Below are 12,562 nucleotides of genomic sequence, written 5' to 3'. Positions count from 1 at the left end.
TCTCTGCCCTCTCGACCTTCTTTTAAAGGGCTCATCTGATTAGGTCAGACCCACCCACGATAACGTCCCTTTCGATTAACTTAAAGACAACTGCTCACAGCTCTGTTGACATCTGCACACCCCTTCGCCCTTGCCCCCTGGCATAATGAAATCACAGCAATGATAACCTATCGCCTTTACCGAATTCTGTTGGGTACCAGCAAATCACGGCCAAGGGGAAGCGTGGGTACAGGGGCTGGGGTGCCGGGGGCCATCTTGGGCTCCATCTTGGGGGCCACAAGAAGCTGCTCGTGGATTGTTGATCTGTCCTTATGCTTAGCAGAGCAATAGGCACGCTGCAGAAGAGCGACATATGGACACCGAGGACTTAGTGATTGCAAATAAATTTATGTTTTGAAGACACAAAGTTTCCTCCAGGGCACAGTCTGAAAAGGTCTTTTTTTTCCCCCTGACTAGGGTAGGGAACGATCAACAGAAAACATGGGCTGAAAGAAGGAAAATCGAGCTGGGAAACCCAGGTCCTGGTCCCGCCCTCCGCTGAAAGCTGCGCGACCTGCAGATCGAGGGTCGCCGTGCCCGGGTCGCCGTGCGTGCCTCCCCGTGTGGGGCACGAGCCGGCGAAGCGCGACGGGCCGCGAGGGCTGCGAAGGACAGACCGTGGCCGCGGATCGCCAGGCGGCCGGTGCTTAACGACATGCTGCTGTCCCAAAAGGCGGACGTGTGGTCACGCAACCAAGAGCGTGGTTTGGTTTTTCTTTTTCGTTTTTGTTTTTTCGATGATAACCATCCAGGCATTCTTCTGAAGAGACAGCCCGAGTCTCTCCCGTAAGCGGGGGAAGGCAGTGCCCGTCAGCCTCGTGCAAACGTCCTTCAAAGCTCTGCCCTGAAGGTGAGTTCGAGGTCAAAAATCTCAGCAAGGCACACACAGGAAGTGAGGTAGTGGGGAGTCTGGGCCATCCTCGGTCACGTGAGAATTCCCACTCAGCCGGGGCCGAGCAGCTGCACGGAGCAAAGGCAGATGCAGCCCAGGCCACCGGCCCAGCGGGCTCCCCTCCCACAGGAAGCGTCATGTGTTAAGATGAGATGAACGCAGGAAATAAACATGTAATAAACAAAAAGAGTGTAATGATAGCGGTTGTCATTGCAGTGGTTATATTTGTGGAAGAGATGAGATCCAGACTGTGGATTTCTTAGGCGAATTTTGCCTTTATTTAACAGAAACTGATCGATGGACTTCAGAAAACTGAAGATCCTTTGAAAAGGAAGGAATTGAAGGACACCAAGTCTTTTTCCTTGTTTAACCATCAGCTGATTTTTTTTTTTTTTTGACTGCGAAAACGAGGTAAGTTTTGCTTTTTTTCCAGAACGAGTATTCGGGCTCTACCCTCCCCTCCCCGCACCCTCTCCCCATCATCCCGAGCTGCCAGGCCTGGGTTCTGAATTCCCCAGGAAGCGACGTGATGTAAACCTCATCCAGGGCCGGATGGGGTCACTTGCGCGGACAGCAAACAAGCGTTTTTCACGACCTGGGAGCCAGCTCCGTTTACGGTGCGCACGCCTCAGAGCGTCCCGTTAACGGGCGCGTCCCCACAGCGCCGTCGCCACGGGACATTAAGCCACCTCGCTTGTGAGTCACGTGTCTGAGGTATTTTTGTCTACGAAGGGCTCGAAGTGCAACGTGCGCACGACATGGGGACACATATGACCACGGCAAAGTGAGAAACAGGAAGAGAAACATTTTACAATTGACCGAACGTACCGTGGACTTCCTTGGAATTTTCAAACGAGGGGATCGTGTTGTTTTTGAAACCGGTTGACAAAGTGATACTGTATATTTAGCATGCCTCGAATGGAAAACATGCAAGATATGTGAACAATATATTTCCAAATATGTCACTTATTTATAAAACACAGTCAATGCATGACAGATTGAGGAGGCTATGTGGAAAAAAATAACAGCTGTGGTATACCCTATTTCTTAGCAAATTCATACACAACAAATGACATTCATGTCCCATGTTTTGCAAAATCTATTTTTTAAGTATTTTAGAAAAGGATGTAGAGAACGAAACACGAGTTCGCAAGAGAAAAATCACAAGATGGCTGTTATTTAAGTGACTTGTCATGGAATTCTCACATGGAGAACGAGCTCTAAGTTCCCCCAGTTCCCCCCGTAGGCCGCCCGTTGATGGAACTGATCTTAAATGAAAAGCATTCGAAGTGATCGGCATTTTCAGGTAGGCTCAGGTGTCACGTGTAAGGGAAAGCACGTGGAAAGTTTCGGAACGTAAAACGAGCCGTAGATGAGCCAAGACGTTAAGATTTACTCGGATGGAATAGAACTGGTGTCGAAGACCGTAGTTCGTGGCATCGAAGACGAGCTTAGGTTTCAAACTGCGAGAAAGCCTGATCGGGGACACGTGGGTTCGAATAACGGATCCACGACTCGAGAAGCAGTGTTTCCAAGGGGATCGTCCTCGTAGCTGTGAGTCTGACTCTGGCAAACTCTGAGCACGATGGCACGAATCCCCTACACTTGTAATACGGACTCTTGTGATTTACGAATGCATCTTCTTACTTCGAATCCATAATCTTACTTGAGTTACGTAACGACACTGCGAAGCGGGCAAGAACGGCTTTATCATTCACGTTTTCCTCGCAAAGAAACCAAGAGTTTGTGACTTCGCAGTGAGAAGCGGGGCGGGGAGGGGGGTGTCCTAACAGCCAGCCTCGCTGTTCGATTAGGATGGTGTCTGGGAGAGATGGGGCCACGGATTTTTTTTTTCCTTTCCTGTTTTTTTACTCTCGTTTTTCTCCAAATCTTCTACAAAGAACAAATATTACAACTATAAAAATGACATCAAACGTGATTGCTTCAAAGAAGAAACAAAGTCCCTGCTCTCATGCCTTCCGGTCACTCTCTTTTCTGGACTTCTACCTGAGCCTGCCATGGTCTCTCGTGCGCCATCCGTAGTGACCTCTGCCCTAGGAGCCGAGCTTCGAGAAGCCACGTCTCTCTCTTCCAGGTGGAGCTGGCGTGAGTCCGCGTGGACCAGCCCAGGCTGCGAGTCTGGAGAACTGAGTCTGCACCCTATTTTCTACGTGGCCGGGGAGTTCCTTCATATCTGTGCACCTTAGTTTCCTGTCCTGTGTCCTTTCTGCCAGCTATGAAGTGTTTCGAGATTCCAAAGCAAACGTGGCCTTATCAAAGGGTGATACGAACATAACACTCTTACGGGAGGCTGTTGAGATGTTGAAATGCTACAGTCCGTGTTCTGCTCAGCCTTGGCCTGACTGAGGGGACACTTGGGCAGCAGGAGGGGGCGGGGCGGAGGGCACAGGGGGACGTGGGAGAGGGTGGAGAGCGAGGTGTGCCAGCTGAGCTGAAACCGAACGCATCGGCGGGCACCTGAGCTTCCTCCGGCCTTTCCCCATGAGCCCGGCTCTAACGAGGTGATCCTGCCTATCCAACAGACAGGCCCGAGAACTCGTGAAAGGAAGCTCTCCGATCCGGTGTCACAAGTAACGCACTGGCTGCCTCGCTGTCCTCGGGCGAACGGTCTCAGCCTCTCCATTTCGCACCGTCTCTACCTATAAACGAGTCATCTTACTGGGAGGCGAAGAATCATGGAGATCAGGTTTCTGAAGGATTTTTAACTCCCTCGAATTCATCAGTGTTAACCTTTGTGGGGGCTCTCGGACAGAAACCCACACACACACACGCACCTACCATCAACTTTTCAAATCAATTCACTTGGTTTCTAGACTCCAGAAGATTAAACTTCCTTTAGGTTAAGAAAAAGAAAAGGCCACCTTAGCCGTGCTAAAAACATTTAAACACCAACACCTGGCATTTTTGTCACGTCGCTGCCACCCGTGGGGACCTTATTTGTGAATCTGCCATGCTATGACATCATTATCCTCATTCCGTTATCATGAAAAGTGAGTCTGCTCAATCGACCGGTGTTCATTCTTTTTTGGAGGGTGGGGGGTGGGGATTTGATTATTTACACTGGAAGGCTTGGAACTCAGGATGCTTTTGCTGTTGGTCTTCTGCGTAAGACAACATAGCTTCCTTCCATGTAAGTATGATTTAGTGAATAAATAAGAATGGGCATCATCGAAGTGAATTTTCACGATGGGCTTATCTTTATCACTCTTGGACACTTAAAATCGCTGTGCCTGAGACTGGAGACGGAACGGCCCCTCGGCAGGTTTCGAGGACACTTGACACATAGCACGCAAACCAAGGCTGATTAAAATTTGCATGATTATCGTTCTAATGATTTATTCCAAAATCATTGAAAAGCAGTGGTCTCAAAGGAAGACGTTTTTTTAAACGCTATTTTACACATAGGTTTCAAAGGAATCAGCCCATTTATTCGATAATGAAAAAAATCATTATTTTCACATTCCCAGCTAATGTCTTCTGTTTTCTGCCGTGGCCACTTAGCTCGGCTGGGAATCAGGCGTATCCTTTAGTTACGCTTTAGGATAAATAACTGGAATCGTAAAACAGCAACGTCTTTTGTAGAAAACCGGGCTCACTCCACAGGGAGACACCCCAGTGGGCTAAGGTGCTGCCTGCTTAGGTTTGTAGTGAACCCTCGTTTCTTTTTTTTTTTCCCCATTTTTGGCACCACATATGGGTTTTCAGCATGCCAGAATCTGGAGTTCTCTCTCTCCCTCTCTCTCTCTCTCTCTCTCTCTCTATATATATATATATTTTTTTTTTTCCTCTCCTTTACTATCTTCTATAAAAGGAGCCTGCTATTGATTGCAGCTGACGGAGCCTCCCGAGCTGATACCCAAGCAAGGCCAGCCCAGATGGAGACCATGACATCAGCCTGGCAGCGCGCCCGCCCATGGAAAACGGATGCCTTTGCGTCACTGTTCCCTTGGTGATGCTTCTTGGAGTCTTGTCAGCTGCCCCCTGAGGTCGTTTCCTTAATATGTCAGCAGACATTCCTGCCTCTTTAGTGCCGAACGCCTCTTTTCCTTCTCCAACAGCACTTAGGTGACCACGCAGCTGCCGCGTCCTGTTGCTGCGATGTTTTAAAATGCAGTGTGAGAGGACCTATTTTTGAAGAACCGGGGCAGCCAGCTTAGTGCCCAGAGCTGCCTCTCTGCTTTTACCTTCCTCTGGAAAAGCCCTTCCTCCCACTCCAGCAACTCAGACCCTCCAATCATCCCATTACAGGGCGACATTTCGCAGAACGAAACGGGCCGGTTGAAAGACCCGGCTGGAACAGGCCCCCGCCCTCCCCGCTGACGGCTTGCTCCTCTGACCTTGCTCTGAGAATGTCGGCGAGACGGAAGGACGTGTGGGCAGTGACCTTGAGCGTCCCCGACCTTGCTCTGAGAATGTCGGCGAGACGGAAGGACGTGTGGGCAGTGACCTTGAGCGTCCCCTGCCTGCGCGAGCCTGTGCGAAGCACGGCCCACGTGAAATCTATTTCCTGGCTGTCCCCACCTCTACTTGCTGATCTGGAAACTCGATCTCTGCGTTCATCTTGGAATATTTTACCCTGAAAAATACCTCATCCAGGTGGGTGAAAGGAGCCTCGAGCTAATGTCCCCTCCCTTCCTTGGTCCACAGGTAACACGGCCCACTGAAGTCCGGTTACTGCCCACTCCCCTCTCCCCCGTGCCTCCTCTGACCGTGCGGCGGTGGTTGATGGTAATCACGTTGATGGTTTCAGCAGTTTAAATTGGAGAAGAGATTTTTGGTTTTGGGGGTGGGGGTGAGAATCGGGGTGTTTTTACATTCACTTAGTCACGAGTGGCCATGATGGCGTACCTGGGCAAAATGCTGCTTCCTCCCCAGCGAGCGTCGGACGCCGCCGTCAGCGGGGGGCCTTTGACTCCTGGCTGCCAGGTGGCGGGTGGCGTCCTCTGGAACCATGCCAAGAGCCCGGGGCTTTCTGTGGCCGTGGACTCGGCCTCTGGGCTGGAGTCCTGACAGCCCGCCTCTCGACCCGCTGATGCGACAGTCCTGTCTCTGTTCGGCGATACTGTGCCCTCAGGGCCCGGCCTCGCGGGATCGTCCCCAGGAAGGCAGAGACGCAGAACCACTGCATTTTAGAATTGGAAGGAATTTTTAGGGATTTAGTGAAACCCCAGCTCCTCATGCATTTAAGAGTGAAAACTCCAAAGTCCAGAGAAGCTGAACGACTTGCTGGTGTAGCCAGGTTGGTGTCACGCCTGGGACAAGATCCTGTCTCTGCAGGGGCCTCGGCCCTTCTCAGCAGCCTGCTCTTGGCCAGTGCCAGGGGACACCATGGCCTTCTGCGTCCCTGTCCGGTGCAGTGTGAGAGGCTTGGGGGCCACTAAGCCCACGTGTCCGTAGGAACGATGGGGCTCGAGCCCGGGGTGTCACCTGGACACATCTCTGTTTTCCCTTGCTTAGCTGGGGCCCGCGGGAGAGCTTTCCTGTCTGCACGCCACATAGACCGGCCTGGGGCACGCTGTCCCCAGAGTGCACTTGTCCCCTGTCAAGACAGGAGAGGCAGCAAGGAGCAGCTCAACAGTTGCTGTTGGGCCAGAGGCAGAGAACCTGGGTGGTGCCGGGACGGCTCTGAACGAGACCCTTACTCCGTCTCCCCTGGGAGCCGAGGGGACACACGTTAGGGCGTGGGGAGGGGCCTTTCACCCTCGCACAGGACTTGTGTGTGGAACAGCACACACCACCACGACGCGACCGAGCTGCTTGCCAGCGTGACCCCCACAGACGGGGTCAGAGCCAGCTGGTCCCCTCTGAGGGGCCCGAATGCTACCTTTAATGGCCGGCAGCCCTCACGGTGGGCACCTGGCTCTTCCATTCAGGCTGAGCTTTGGGCATGGCTATGGGGCCAAGAGCTAAAAGAAGCACAGAAGTCCTAACGGTTGGCAAGTTCACGGCCGGTCGCAGTTAGGGAGGGCTCCCCGATCTCTGCAGAAGAAACAGCGTAATGTTTTATCCTATCACCTTTCACAGAGGGAAAACCAAATCCTCGGACAGGCTACGGAGCTCATCCCAGAAGAGCGAGGGACGGCTGAGAGCAGGCCTCGACTCTCTCCTCCTTCCTCCAAATGTCCCTCCCTCATCGCACACATGCTCACGTGCGTGCACGCACAGACACACTCAGCCCCCACGCACATGCACACGAACATGCGCACACATGCACGAGGCAGACACACACGCACACGCATGCACGCGCATGGGGTGAGTGACATGCAGGCGTGAGGCGTGCCAGGAAGGCTTGACATCTGCACTGACGAGTGCCAGCTCTGCCTCTGCGTGCTCCAGCTCCCCGGCGAGGCGCCCGCAGAGGCACAGGTCTGGGCTCGCTGCACTGAGGATCAGGTACACCGGCCTGGTCACCGGGCCTCCATTTCCCACAAAGGGACCGGGGCTGAGTGGCAGGGCACAAAAACATTCCAGAAAAACTGGAATGCCCCCTTTTTTTGTTTCCTAGTGTCCCGTTTACACCATGACAAATGAGAGCGGGCCGATTTGGGAATCCACCTTTCTCAAACTTTGCATTGAGTCATCTGGCAAACTGCTTTATTTGGAAATCACAAACCTTGGATGTCACATGGAGAAGCCACAGTGGGGCTCGTGTCTGTATTTCCCGTGCTTTGCCATCTCCTCACTTTTGCAATGTTTCGAAACGATATGGGGGATCACGTACCACACACGGGCTGCACGGATCCGTACATGAAGACCTATCCACGCACGCCGACGTGTTCACACGTGCAGACGTAGTCACACGTGCAGATGTGTCTGTACGTGCGGACATATCCACGTACAATATACAGACACATTCATACATACAGACCGACCCGTGCTACACACATACACGGTCGGCTCAACCCGGAGGCCCCTGGGGTCTCCTCCTGGCCTCGGCTCTCCCGCCTGCTCCAGCGTGAGCCGCAGCTTTACCTCTGGCGCCCCTATTATGCTAACCCAGGTTTGGTCTCAACTCTCAGAGTAGCTGGGACCTGCCATGAGGCTCTGAGAGACGTGCCTGCGTTGCCCACGGTGCCAAGGGAAGATCTCACCTGGGAGCACGTGGGGCAGGTTCTGGGGAGAGTTTTCTTGCTTTATGTTTTCTACAGATGTTAGATGTTTCCTTTACTCCTTTGGGGAGAAAAATCATTCCAATAAAACTGTAAACTTTTCCACGCCTACGATATCTGTGCTCTTTTCGTGGCTGGTTCATTGAAAAATTTTCCTGGAAGGTAGCTCACAATTTTTTAATGGCAAACTTCTATTTCAGCAGCCGCCACATACAAATTCAGTCGCCGCGAAGTCTTTTTTTTTGAGCTCCATATGGTCCAGGCACTATTCAGGCAGCAACACAGACACACGCTGGTCCTTCAGAAGCTTACATTCCAGAAACGACTAAAAAAACTTCATAGATGTCTCATAAACCAAAACTAGAATGAAGGTCAATACATGAAGCCTCACTTGAACTTGACGGCCTACCTTCGTTCCTATATTTTTAAATATTATTATCATGTCACCTACTGGTGATCTGAGTTTGAGGATTGGGGCTGCATTTCTTTTCAGAAACCTTGAGCTCACCTCCTGACTTTGCTGGTCTTTGCTATACACAGGTGTCTTCCAGGCAGCCTGCTGACAGAGGCGGTCACAGAAAACCTAGGACTCTGAATTCTCCTATGGTGATTACTGGTATTTGGCTATAGGACTGGAAGGGTTACATCCAAACTATGAAAGAATTGGGTTTTCCTGAAGGTTTGCTAAGAATTGACAAGTCAATATAATTTAAGCGGTTCCGTTTTCCTCAGGATCATTGCAAACGACCATTTCAATAAACTGCTTATTTTTGTGAATCTGGCCCTTGCTGATTTTAACTGGCGCCTTGCTCATTCTTTCGTCTATTGAATGCTGTGGTGGGCCCGACCCTACGCTCTCTGATGGAATCACAAAGTTTAATAATAACCCACGGTCCCTGCCCTCCAGGAAGAAGAGCAGCTGTGGGGGCCATCGGGTAGCTGTGGCAGGGGCTGCACTTGGGGCAGGAGTGACAGGTTCCACCCGGCCTGGGCGAGGGGGTCGGGGGAGTCTTCAGAGAGAGGACACGTGAACCGTGTGTTCCCTGTGAGTTTACAGACAGCCAGTGTCTCGTAAGAGCTGCAGTGCCGTCTGCGCCCGTTTCTGTCTGTCTGTGGAGCCTGTGAGGAATCGGGCCGCGTCATCCAGCCGCCAGTAAACAACTCCACCGCCCTTTCAGAGGAAGCTACTTACTATTCTATTCCGCGCAATCAGAGATTAAATTCCAAATTCACTGGCACCGAAGATGAAACAGCTAATTATATATAGTAATTGCATTTAAAATCCATGTCTTTGAATGACTGATGAAATCTTCTGTTTTAAATGTTCCTGAAACTCAGTGCATCCGGCATCCAACTGTGGTTAAGGGGCAATATATTTTTAGTCTCAGAATGTGGGCACAGCTTCACACTCTCTCACCCCTGTCCTTTCCTTGAATTCAGTCTGTGCATTAAAAGAAGACTTTTGCCAGAAAGGAAGAAGTAAAACTGTCTTTGTTTGCACATGACGTGATATTATATATAGAAAGCCCTGAATAGTCCACCAAAAAACTGTTCAAACTGATAGATAAATTCAGTAAAGCTGAAGAATACAAAATGGATACACAGAAATCAGTTGTATTTCTATACACTAACAATGATCTGTCAGAAAGAGAAGTTGAGAAAATGGTGCCATTTACAAGAAGCATCGAAATGAAGAAAATACGTAGAAGTAAATTTAACCAAAAAGGTGAAAGATATGTGCACTGAAAACTACGAGACGTTGATTTAAAAAATTGAACAAGACACGAATACATGGAAAGATAGTCTATGCTCATAGATTGGAAAAATTAATATTGTTTAAATGTCCATACTACCCAAAACAACTTACAGATTAAACGCAATTTCTATCAAAATTCCAATAGCATTTTTCATAGAAATAGTAATCCTAAAATTTGTATGGAACCGTAAAAGATCCCAAATCGCCAACGCAATCTCGAAAAAGCAGAACGAAGATGGCGGCATCACACTTTCTGCTTCCAAATCATATTACAAAGCTATCGTAATCCAAACGGTATGGTATCGACATAAAAACAGACACACACATCAATGGAACAGAATATATAGTCCAGAAATAAGCCCGTCCATATGCGGACAATTAATTATCAATAAAGGAGCCAAGGATACACAATGAGGAAAGTCAGTCTCTTCAATAAATAGTGTTGGGAAGACTAGAAAGCCACATGCAGAAGAGAAACTGGATCTCTACTTACACCATAGACGAAGATCAGTCAAAATGAATCAAGGACCTCAACGTAAGACCTAAAACCGTGGAAGAAAACGTAGGGGAAACCTCCTTGACACTGGTCTTAGTGATGATTTTTTGGCGTTGACACAAGAGGCAAAAATAAACAAGTTGGACTACGTCAGATTACAAAGCTTCTGCACACACACGATGTCATCAACGCAATGAAGAGGCACCTACAGAATGGGAGAAAATGTCTGTAAACAACATATCTGATGAGGGGTTGCTATCTAAGATATATAAAGAACTCATACAACTCAATAGCAAAGAACCAAATAACTCAATTTTTAAAATGGGCAAAGGATCCGTATAGATATTTTTCCATAAAAGACATACACATGGCCAACAAGTATGAGCACCCAGAGGTGCTCGACGTCACTAATCATCAGGGAAATGAAAATGGAAACCACAGTGAGGTGTCACTTCACACTCGTGAAGATGTCTGTTATCCGAAAGACAAGGGCACCCATGGAGGGCATGTAAGCTGATGCAGCCACTGTGGGAAACAGTATGGAGGTTCTTCAAAAAATTAAAAGCAGGACTCCCGTGCGATCCAGCACTTCCACTTCTGGGGGTAGAGCCAAGGGAAATAAAATCACTATCTTGAAGAGATATCTGCACCCATGTTTTATTGCATCATTGTTTACGACCGCCAAGACGTGAAAACAACTAAAATGTCCATCAACATGTGAATAAACAAATAAAATGTGAGCTATATATACACGCATAGAATGAAATATTATTCGGCCTTAATAAAGAAAGACATCCTGCCATTCGTAATAACTTAGATGGCCCTGGAGAGCATTCTGCTAAGTGAAATAAGCCAGACAGAAAGAGACAAATATCGCATGAGATCACTTATATGTAGAGTCTAAAAGAAAGGCAGACTCAGGGAAACAGAGTAGCATGATGGTTGCCAGGGGTTGGAGGTCGGGGGAAAGGAGAGAGGTTGGTAAAAAGGTACAAACTTTTAATTATCGAATGAATACGGTCTGAGGATCTAGCGTATAGTCGATAATACTGTATGACAATTAAAAGTTACTAACAGAGTAGCATTGAAGTGTTCTCACCAATACATACATAAATCGGAAAGGTGATGGATGTGTTAATTAACTCAATCGTAGGAACCCTTTCACAGTATGGGTATCAAATGACCACGTCATGCACTTTAAATATATGGCAATTTCATTTGTCGGTTATACCTCAATAAAGCCGAAAACAACTTTCGTTACTTTTTATCGCTGCTTCACAGGTGATTTAATTGAAGTCTGTTAGAAAAAGAGATATGTGTGTATATGTATCTTTAAGAAGAGAAAGTCAGCGAGGCAGAGGAGAGAGATAAAGCCGAAGTTTTAGAAATAGTAAGATAACTTACATCTGTAGTTAAGATAACACAATATAAAACCAACGTAGATTATCATAAGATGACGTAAATTAATAATAATTGTGTAACGGTGTAGTAACTGGATAGCAAGTTGTTTTTTTTTAAAGTTTTCTATATAATGTAATATTTCTTATGTAATATCTATAATTTATAGCATTTTAAATATTTTAAATATGTAGGTTAAGACTGCAGAGTCCTTACTCACAATGTTAGTGATTAATTACTAAAATTCATCCGATCGCAGAATCCAGTATTCATTCTGCACACCTGGGGAGGGAAGGCACGCACACCGTCCCGGGGGCCTGCGCCTGAGCCCCAGCCTCCGCCGGGGACTGCCACCCAGGACACGGGACACGCGGTTGAGTTTTCCCCCAACTTTCTTGCTGGCGAAGGCTTTGACGCCGGGCCAGCTGGATGCAAAACGGAGGCAGCAATGCCAGGTGAGCCATCTCGTGCACGTCGCTACGGCACGGACCCTTCTGCATCACTAATAGGAGTTGGATTAGTGATCCGTCTATTAGTGATCCTTCTGCATCACTAATAGGAGGTGGACGCAAAGACTCTTAACTTACATTTCTCTCATCGCTCAAACAGAGCACCCAGTCCTTGCCGTGTGAGGAGTGGGGGCAGAGATGGAGGTGGCCTCAGAGCCACTGAGGAGTCGGGTCCAGCGGGAACACAGCGCTTGGCTTTCCGCCGCAGACCGTCCCCTCGTGGGTCAGATCCCCGGAAACCCTTGGTGACCTCGAGAAGAGCCCCTGGCCCCGCTTTGGCCTTCTCTCCAGAACCTTCTCTGCACACTGGTTTTAGCATTTTGTAGCTCTGACTGGCATCTT

At 48.8% G+C, this 12,562-nt stretch overlaps 1 long non-coding RNA gene across 1 annotated transcript in view; it reads left to right on the top strand.

Annotated features, from left to right (window-relative positions):
- Window positions 1-1,246, top strand: part of LOC111728910 — a 16,127-nt gene extending 14,881 nt beyond the window's left edge. Inside the window, exons 2-3 of the long non-coding RNA XR_002775997.1 lie at window positions 792-889; window positions 1,219-1,246. This is a non-coding gene — a long non-coding RNA (uncharacterized LOC111728910). The remainder of the gene's footprint in view (window positions 1-791; window positions 890-1,218) is intronic.
- The last annotated feature ends 11,316 nt before the right edge of the window (window positions 1,247-12,562 follow it).

This window comes from Pteropus vampyrus, unplaced genomic scaffold (assembly GCF_000151845.1).
Source record: "Pteropus vampyrus isolate Shadow unplaced genomic scaffold, Pvam_2.0 Scaffold237, whole genome shotgun sequence".
Lineage (NCBI taxonomy): Eukaryota > Metazoa > Chordata > Mammalia > Chiroptera > Pteropodidae > Pteropus > Pteropus vampyrus.
Note: the sequence above shows the minus strand (reverse complement) of the source record. Positions and strands in the feature narration are given on the sequence as shown.